Source organism: Schistocerca americana, chromosome 3 (assembly GCF_021461395.2).
Source record: "Schistocerca americana isolate TAMUIC-IGC-003095 chromosome 3, iqSchAmer2.1, whole genome shotgun sequence".
In the NCBI taxonomy this organism is placed as follows: Eukaryota; Metazoa; Arthropoda; class Insecta; order Orthoptera; family Acrididae; genus Schistocerca; species Schistocerca americana.
This window is the reverse complement of record NC_060121.1, coordinates 363,586,524-363,596,294: the sequence shown is the minus strand read 5'-3', so window position 1 is coordinate 363,596,294 and position 9,771 is coordinate 363,586,524. Positions and strand designations below refer to the sequence as shown.

Here is a 9,771-nt window from a genome sequence, read left to right as displayed (position 1 = left end):
TCTCATCTCTGACTCTAACCTCTGACTCCATAGGCATCATCTACAGTCCAGTACGAAGGACATGTATCATGTCGTGCATTCAGTAATGGCTTATAAAACTCAACTGTTCGTGGCGTAATACATTGTTCCCACAAACATCCACGGTGGCATTGGGAAGAATCATGACGAAATTAGGTGCCAAAATGACATAATTAAGCGACGTCACTCGTTACATAAACTTCTTAGCTGTGGCCTTTTTATCGCAAGTATCGCAGGGAACCACGCCTTTGGACTTTTGCATGGGAATGTTGTACTCATCCTTCAGCCATATTTCAATCTTGTGCGTCGCTAAGGATGGGTATTACCGTGTTTCTAAAAAGTGGTCCTTTAATCCCGTAACGCAGTCTAGTATATTAGACGAAACAGTGAATACACGGCAAATCGATCATTGGCCGCAAATATGACAGCAAAGATTGCTGAAAAAATGGTTCAAATGGCTGTGAGGACTATGGGACTTAATTGCTGAGGTCATCAGTTCGCTAGAATTTAGAACTACTTAAACCTAACTAACCTAAGGACGTCACACACATCCATGCCCGAGGCAGGATTCGAACCTGCGACCATAGTGGTCGCGCGGTTCCAGACTGTAGCGCCTTGAACCGCTCGGCCACCCAGGCCGGCAACAAAGATGGCTCCCACGTAGTAGAGACGTAAGAACATAAAATATAACAGACAACCATCAAAGTGGAAAATAATCATTGTGCGACACATAATTAAGGAAATATGACTTCATAAGAATGAGATGATTCTTTAAAGAGTAAGGGGTCGGGTGTATGGTAAATAAAGGGGAAATGGCGGAGTATACAAATAATAAATGCTACTGCTGCATATATAAGAAACTCTGGGAGTGTTTCAGACGACTGAACACGCTCAAATAAACTGAGACGAGACGTGTATGCAAAACAGACTGCATTAGATCAGCTGCGCCAGGCATAAAGTCAATACCATTAACATAAAATTACTAGCAACTAAGTCTACATCTACATCTACATCAATACTCCGCAAGCCGCCTGGCGGTGTGTGGCGGAGGGCACTTTACGTACCACGGTCATTACCTCCCTTTTCTGTTCCAGTCGCGTATGGTTCGGGGGAAGAACGACTGTCTGAAAGCCTCCGTACGCGCTCTAATCTCTCTAATTTTACATTCGTGATCTCCTCGGGAGGTATAAGTAGGGGGAAGCAATATATTCAATACCTCATCCAGCAACGCACCCTCTCGAAACCTGGCGAGCAAGCTACACCGCGATGCAGAGCGCCTCTCTTGCAGAGTCTGCCACTTGAGTTTGCTAAACATCTCCGTGACGCTATCACGGTTACCAAATAACCCCGTGACGAAACGTGCCGCTCTTCTTTGGATCTTCTCTATCTCCTCCGTCAACCCGATCTGGTACGGATCCCACACTGATGAGCAATACTCAAGTATAGGTCGAACGAGTGTTTTGTAAGCCACCTCCTTTGTTGATGGACTACATTTTCTAAGGACTCTCCCAATGAATCTTAACCTGGCACCCGCCTTACCAACAATTAATTTTATATGATCATTCCACTTCAAATCGTTCCGCACGCATACTCCCAGATATTTTACAGAAGTAACTGCTACCAGCGTTTGTTCCGCTATCATATAATCATACAATAAAATATCCTTCTTTCTATGTATTCGCAATACACTACATTTGTCTATGTTAAGGGTTAGTTGCCACTCCCTGCACCAAGTGCCTATCCGCTGCAGATCTTCCTGCATTTCGCAACAATTTTCTAATGCTGCAACTTCTCTGTATACTACAGCATCATCCGCGAAAAGCCGCATGGAACTTCCGACACTATCTACTAGGTCATTTATATACATTGTGAAAAGCAATGGTCCCATAACACTCCCCTGTGGCACGCCAGAGGTTACTTTAACGTCTGTAGACATCTCTCCATTGATAACAACATGCTGTGTTCTGTTTGCTAAAAACTCTTCAATCCAGCCACACAGCTGGTCTGATATTCCGTAGGCTCTTACTTTGTTTATCCGGCGACAGTGCGGAACTGTATCGAACGCCTTCCGGAAGTCAAGGAAAATAGCATCTACCTGGGAGCCTGTATCTAATATTTTCTAGGTCTCATGAACAAATAACGCGAGTTGGGTCTCACACGATCGCTGTTTCCGGAATACATGTTGATTCCTACAGAGTAGATTCTGGGTTTCCAAAAACGACATGATACGCGAGCAAAAAACGTGTTCTAAAATTCTACAACAGATCGACGTCAGAGATACAGGTCTATAGTTTTGCGCATCTGCTCGACGACCCTTCTTGAAGACTGGGACTACCTGTGCTCTTTTCCAATCATTTGGAACCTTCCGTTCCTCTAGAGACTTGCGGTACACGGCTGTTAGAAGGGGGGAAAGTTTTTTCGCGTACTCTGTGTAGAATCGAATTGATATCCCGTCAGGTCCAGTGGACTTTCCTCTGTTGAGTGATTCCAGTTGCTTTTCTATTCCTTGGACACTTATTTCGATGTCAGCCATTTTTTTGTTTGTGCGAGGATTTAGATAAGGAACTGCAGTGCGGTCTTACTCTGTGAAACAGCTTTGGAAAAAGGTGTTTAATATTTCAACTTTACGCGTGTCATCCTCTGTTTCAATGCCATCATCATCCCGGAGTGTCTGGATATGCTGTTTCGAGCCACTTACTGATTTAACGTAAGACCAGAACTTCCTAGGATTTTCTGTCAAGTGGGTACATAAAATTTTACTTTCGAATTCACTGAACGCTTCACGCATAGCCCTCCTTACGCTAACTTTGACATCGTTTAGCTTCTGTTTGTCTGAGAGGTTTTGGCTGCGTTTACCCTTGGAGTGAAGCTCTCTTTGCTTTCGCAGTAGTTTGCTAACTTTGTTGTTGAACCACGGTGGGTTTTTCCCGTCCCTCACAGTTTTACTCGGCACGTACCTGTCTAAAACGCATTTTACGATTGCCTTGAACTTTTTCCATAAACACTCAACATTGTCAGTGTCGGAACAGAAATTTTCGTTTTGATCTGTTAGATAGTCTGAAATCTGCCTTCTATTACTCTTGCTAAACAGATAAACCTTCCTCCCTTTTTTTATATTCCTATTAACTCCCATATTCAGGGATGTTGCAACGGCCTTGTGATCACTGATTCCCTGTTCTGCACTTACAGAGTCGAAAAGTTCGGGTCTGTTTGTTATCAGTAGGTCCAAGATGTTATCTCCACGAGTCGGTTCTCTGTTTAATTGCTCGAGGTAATTTTCGGATAGTGCATTCAGTATAATGTCACTCGATGCTCTGTCCCTACCACCCGTCCGAAACATTTGAGTGTCCTAGTCTATATCTCGTAAATTGAAATGTCCACCTAAGACTATAACATGCTGAGAAAATTTATGTTCAATGTATTCCAAATTTTCTCTCAGTTGTTCTGCCACTAAAGCTGCTGAATCGGGAGGTCGGTAAAATGAGCCAACTATTAACCTAGCTCGGTTGTTGAGTGTAACCTCCACCCACAATAATTCACAGGAACTATCCACTTCTACTTCACTACAGGATAAACTATTACTAACAGCGACAAACACGCCACCACAGGTTGCATGCAATCTATCCTTTCTAAACACCGTCTGTGCCTTTGTAAAAATTTCGGCAGAATTTATCTCTCGCTTCAGCCAGCTTTCTGTACCGATAACTACTTCAGCTTCGGTGTTTTGTATCAGCTTTTGAAGTTCCGGTACTTTACCAATACAACTTCGACAGTTTACAATTACATTACCGATTGCTGCTTGGTCCCCGCATGTCCTGACTTTGCCCCGCACCCTTTGAGGCTGCTGCCCTTTCTGTGTTTGCCCGAGGCCATCTAACCTAAAATACCGCCCAGTCCACGCCACGCAACACCTGCTACCCGTGTAGCCGCTTGCTGCGTGTAGTGGACTTCTGACCTATCCAGCGGAACCCGAAACCCCACCACCCTATGGCGCAAATCGAGGAATCTGCAGCCCACACGGTCGCAGAACCGTCTCAGCCTCTGATTCTGACCCTCCACTCGGCTCTGTACCAAAGGTCCGCAGTCAGTCCTGTCGACGATGCTGCAGATGGTGAGCTGTGCTTTCATCCCGCTAGCGAGACTGGCAGTCTTCACCAAATCAGATAGCCGCCGGAAGCCAGAGAGGATTTCCTCAGATCCATAGCGACACACATCATTGGTGCCGACATGAGCGACCACCTGCAGATGGGTGCACCCTGCCATGGCATCCGGAAGGACCCTTTCCACATCTGGAATGACTCCCCCCGGTATGCACACGGAATGTACATTGGTTTTCTTCCCCTCTCTTGCTGCCATATCCCTAAGGGGCCCCATTACGTGCCTGACGTTGGAGCTCCCAACTACCAGTAAGCCCACCCTCTGCGACCGCCCGGATCTTGCAGACTGAGGGACAACCTCTGGAACAGGACAAGCAGCCATGTCTGACCGAAGATCAGTCTCAGCCTGAGACAGAGCCTGAAACCGGTTCGTCAGACAAACTGGAGAGGCCTTCCGTTCAGCCCTCCGGAATGTCTTTCGCCCCCTGCCACCTCGAGACGACCTCCCACTCGGCCACAGGTGAGGGATCAGCCTCAATGTGGGCAGTATCCAGGGCAGCCACAGTCTTAGTCCGATCGGGGGATGCGTGGGACGAGCTGGCCGTCCCCGACAAACCCCCATCCGGACCCCCACAGTGATGCCCATTGGCAACAGCCTCAAGCTGTGTGACCGAAGCCAACACTGCCTGAAGCTGGGAGCGAAGGGATGCCAACTCAGTCTGCATCCGATCACAGCAGTTGCAGTCCCTATCCATGCTAAAAACTGTTGTGCAAAGAACGTCTGAACTAATCCACAGAGAGCACAAACAATTCGACACAAAATTTAAACGGTTATTAAAATACAAGACTGCCTAGTAAATGCACTAATGCTGCTACTTGCGCACTGCTGAACCACTGCTCGGCGGCGGAAGGAGACTACGCGATTTTACACTATTCAGGTACTAAAACACGATGCTACAACTCTCAAATACTACAATACGCCAGAAATTTATGAATTAAACAACGCAAATACCAAAAACACGCAAAGAAATAAAGAATTAAACTATGTAACAAATGAGTGAGCTAAGAGTATGCGACTTGCTGCTGCAGCTGCTTATTCAACGGCGGCAGGTCAATAACATTAAAGACGTGCACGTACAATGTGTGATCAAAAGTATCCGGACACCCCCAAAAACATACGTTTTTCATATTAGATGCGTTACGCCGCCAGCTACTGCCAGGTACTCCATATCACCGACCTCAGTAGTCATTAGACATCGTGAGAGAGCAGAATGGGACGCTCCGCGGAACTGACAGGACTTCGACCGTGGTGAGGTGATTGGATGTCTCTTGTGCCATACGTCTGTGGGACCGATGACCGTAGCAGTCTGGTCCCTTTAATCCCCCAAACCAACCAACCATACGTCTGTACGCGAGATTTCCACACTCCTAAACATCCCTAGGTCCACTGTTTCTGATGTGATAGCGAAGTGGAAACATTAAGGGACACGTTCAACACAAAAGAGTACAGGCCGACCTCGTCTGTTGACTGACAGAGACCGCCGACAGTTGAAGAGGGTCGTAACGTGTAATAGACAGACATCTATCCAGACCATCACACACGAATACCAAACTGCATCAGGATCCACATCAAGTACTATAACATTTAGGCAGGAGGTGAGAAAACTTAGATTTCCTGGTCGAGCGGCTGCTTATAAGCCACACATGACTCCGGTAAATGCCAAACGACGCATCGCTTGGTGTAAGGAACGTAAACATTGGACCATTGAACAGTGGAAAAACGTTATGTGGAGTGATTAATCACGTTGCAAAATGTGGCAATCCGATGGCAGGGTGGGTATAGCGAATGCCCGGTGAACGTCATCTGCCGGGTGTGTTGTGCCAACAGTAAAATTCGGAGGCGGTAGTGTTATGGTGTGGTCGTGTCTTTCATGGAGGGGGGACTGCACCCCTTGTTGTTTTGCGTGGCACTATCACAGCACAAGTCTACATTGATGTTTTAGGCACCTTGTTGCTTCGCTCTGTTGAAGAGCAATTCAGGTGTGGTTATTGTAACTTTCAACACGGTCGAGCACCTGTTCATAATGCACGGTCTGTGGCGGAGTGGTTACGCGACAATAACATCCCTGTAATGGTCTGGCCTGCACAGTGTCCTGACCTGAATCCTACTACAGAAACCTTTGGGATGTTTTGGAACGCCGACTTCGTGCCAGGCCTCACCAACCAACATTGATACCTCTCCTCAGTGCAGCACTCCGTGAAGAATGGGCTGCCATTCCACAAGAAACCTTACAGTACCTGATTGCACGTATGTCTGCGAGAGTGGAAGCTGCCATAAAGGCTAAGGTTGACCCAACACCATACTGAAATCCAGCATTACCGATGGTGGGCCCCACGAGCTTGTAAGTAATTTTCAGCCAGATACTTTTGATCACATAGTGTAGGTATAACATATTGGAGACGGTCAGCTCATTATGATCAGTGTAGGTAAACCGTAGAAAAGCTATACACGGGGCTGGAGCCGACCTACACAGTACTGCGGGTCGAGACAGCTGCGCACGTGCTGTTCTCGCGTGCTGCCAGTGGTCGCGTGATGCACCGCAGCCGCGTGGAGCGGTTCTCCACAGGAAGCGGTCGCCGCCCTACCGTTCTCCCCTTTATTGCAGCATAAGAGCTGACCACGCCCAACTCCTGCGGTTCGTCGTGTTCGCTAACAGTCTGCTCAAACGCCTCTCTCTGTAATTACACCGTCATGTTTCTTGCAGTTTTACACGCGGCACTTGAAATGATCGAACAACGACGCCAAGCGAGGCGGTGTACTGACTAAGGTACTGGACTTGAACTCAAGAGTGCAGTTCAGATCTCAGTCCTACGATCAAAGCTCAGATTTTTCGTGGTTTCTGTGAACCAATTTACGCGAATGCCCGAATGGCTCCACTCCTTCCTCGCCCTCTAGAGATACTGTTGCTGCGGCGCGGTTCTTTCCGTCCCTTTACGACGGACCTGCACCTACCTGTGAACATTGTCTCAGCAGATCATCAGTAGGGAAGCCGAGTGAAACCTACTGTACTTCGACGTGAACCAGGCTGCAATTAAAGTCACTAATATACGTTTCGGGAGAAAGTTTTCATATGAAATGAAAGGTTGGGAATTTTGTCCTCAGTTAATATATTCTGAAACTTGGGTGACAAGTATCACTGCCAATCCCTTTCACTAGGCGCTCAGTCCGGAACCGCGCGACTTCTACGGTCGCAGGTTCGAATCTTGCCTCGGGCATGGATGTGTGTGACGTCCGTAGGTTAGTTAGGTTTAAGTAGTTCTAAGTTCTAGGGGACTGATGACCACAGATGTTAAGTCCGATAGTGCTCAGAGCCATTTGAACCATTTGAATCCCTTTCACTCACGTTAACAAGTTTATGGTATTGCATTTCCTGAAAACGTAATAGCTACAAAAATACTGATTTTTTTAGATCGATAATGCTCGCCAAATATTAAGTCTGTCGGTACGAAATGCAGTCACAGTTTTTAGCCAGCGATCTGCTCAATACTCCACGCGGAATATATGCCTTTTATCGTCAGAAAATTCACTTAAAAATTCCGAAATTTCTACCCACACATCGGAATATGAATGCCGTCACTTTCCAACACTTTTGATGTATGGAACACTGCTAGATCCGGCAAATTACCATTTCCATCGGAACAACTACTGCACACGTCCGATCTCTTTCATGGCTAGGCTTACACTCTTCCCTAGAACACTCTAAGTTTTCTCTACCAGCAGAGAAGAGAGAGCGAAGAATATTGCTTTACCATTGGTCAGTTTACTCAACATTCAATAGCAAAACAACATTCTCCCGCGTCAGTCCGCGCTTTTCATCAATAACCAATGGCAAAATAGTAAACCTAACGCCTGCACCTTTTACCGACTTAATTATCTAATATGCTGAAGTTTTGTTTATGCATGAAGTTATTTACTATTGTTATTTATACCTGAATTAACTTTCCCTTTACCATAAACTTACTTTACAAATCTATTCTACAAAAATCCCATTTGTTCATATCCATACTTCTTCGAAATGTTTCCACACTAAATCCTACTACATAACTCGTTAAACAATTATCTTCATATTAACATTAATCCACACTCACGCATCATTCATACTGCTAAAACACAATTATAACATTTTTCATGCGCAAAAAGACATAATAACACTTCATGAAAATACTAGAACAGTTTATGAAAAACATTCTATTAGTTTAGTGCACTCTAGTGGGCACAATCGAAACTAAACCAGTCCCCTATCCAATATTGTCCTCTATCGGCTGATACATAAACTACGTGCGTGTCCAGTCTCGCGTCACCATCAGTCACTATTCAGCTCTGAGACATCTCCCATTTAACCGCCTCCAAGGCAGGATCGGTATACGGCGCTACGCCTCACTGTCGTTGATGGGACTTTAAATGCCATTCTCCATTCCTTTTCCGCAGTAAAGTGCGCCTGTCGTTTCCTCTGGCTCTCCTCTTTTCGTTTCGTCTCATTTCAACAGTGGTATTGTAGACGAAGCGAAGGGAGAACATAACAAGTACACTGACACAGGCTAAGAACGCGTTCTTCATCGTAAGAAAATTGAGTAGCATCAAATGTAGACCTTAATTTGAGAAAGAACTTTCTGACAATGTAAGTTTCAAGAAGCTTCAAAAATCAGCCAACCAGTTGCAAACCAAAGGTTTATTAGGTGTTCTTCGGAAGACTGACAAAAAGGAAGTATCAGAAAAAAAATGGTTCTGAGCACTATGGGACTTAACATCTGAGGTCATCAGTCCCCTAGAGCTTAGAACTACTTAAACCTAACTAACCTAAGGACATCACACACATCCATGCCCGAGGCAGGATTCGAACCTGCGACCGTAGCAGTCGCGCGGCTCCAGACTGAAGCGCCTAGAACCGCTCGGCCACACCGGCATACTCGAATCTTGAGCCTTTTGTATTTAACCGTACTAAGTTATCTTACGAAGTATTAAAGTGGTGCGAAAAATAACAATTGTGTAATCAACTGTGTCATTCGACTATGACACAGAGACGTCCAACTTCAGGATATACGATCTGCTTTGATTTACAATGTTAAAATCATATGCAATGAAACGGCAGAAACTTTAAGAAAGAAGAAGTCAGTGCATTTCAATACTTATCCCATTACTAATTGAGATAAATGGCATTTCCCAGGTATCCATTTTGCCAGTTGTCTATTAGAAACGAAAAGAAAAAAATTAACTGTGTTTGTAGTGTTAGAGTAACACAGGCAACACACAGACCCCTCCACATGAAAGTGTTCAATGACGTTCCTGCATAGTTACATTGGTTGTTATGTGACGATTGCAAAAGGAGCATATGTGGACGATATTGTCGATAGATTCCAGAAGTTTCGTTGGCCGAAAGAGGACAGCTACAAACAAAGCTTTATTTTACTGAATGATGTGACAAATTATCCAGAAGGATATTATTCAAATATCGTTCAAATGGCTCTGAGCACTATGCGACTTAACTGCTGAGGTCATCAGTCGCCTAGAACTTAGAACTAATTAAACCTAACTAACCTAAGGACATCACACACATCCAAGCCCGAGGCAAGATTCGAACCTGCGACCGTAGCGGTA

General features: G+C 45.4%; 1 non-coding gene across 1 annotated transcript; it reads right to left on the bottom strand.

Annotated features, from left to right (window-relative positions):
* Positions 1 to 572: 572 nt before the first annotated feature.
* On the bottom strand, positions 573 to 656 carry Trnas-gga. The gene is given in 2 exon segments: positions 573 to 607; positions 617 to 656. It is a non-coding gene; the product is annotated as a tRNA-Ser (tRNA).
* Positions 657 to 9,771: the final 9,115 nt, after the last annotated feature.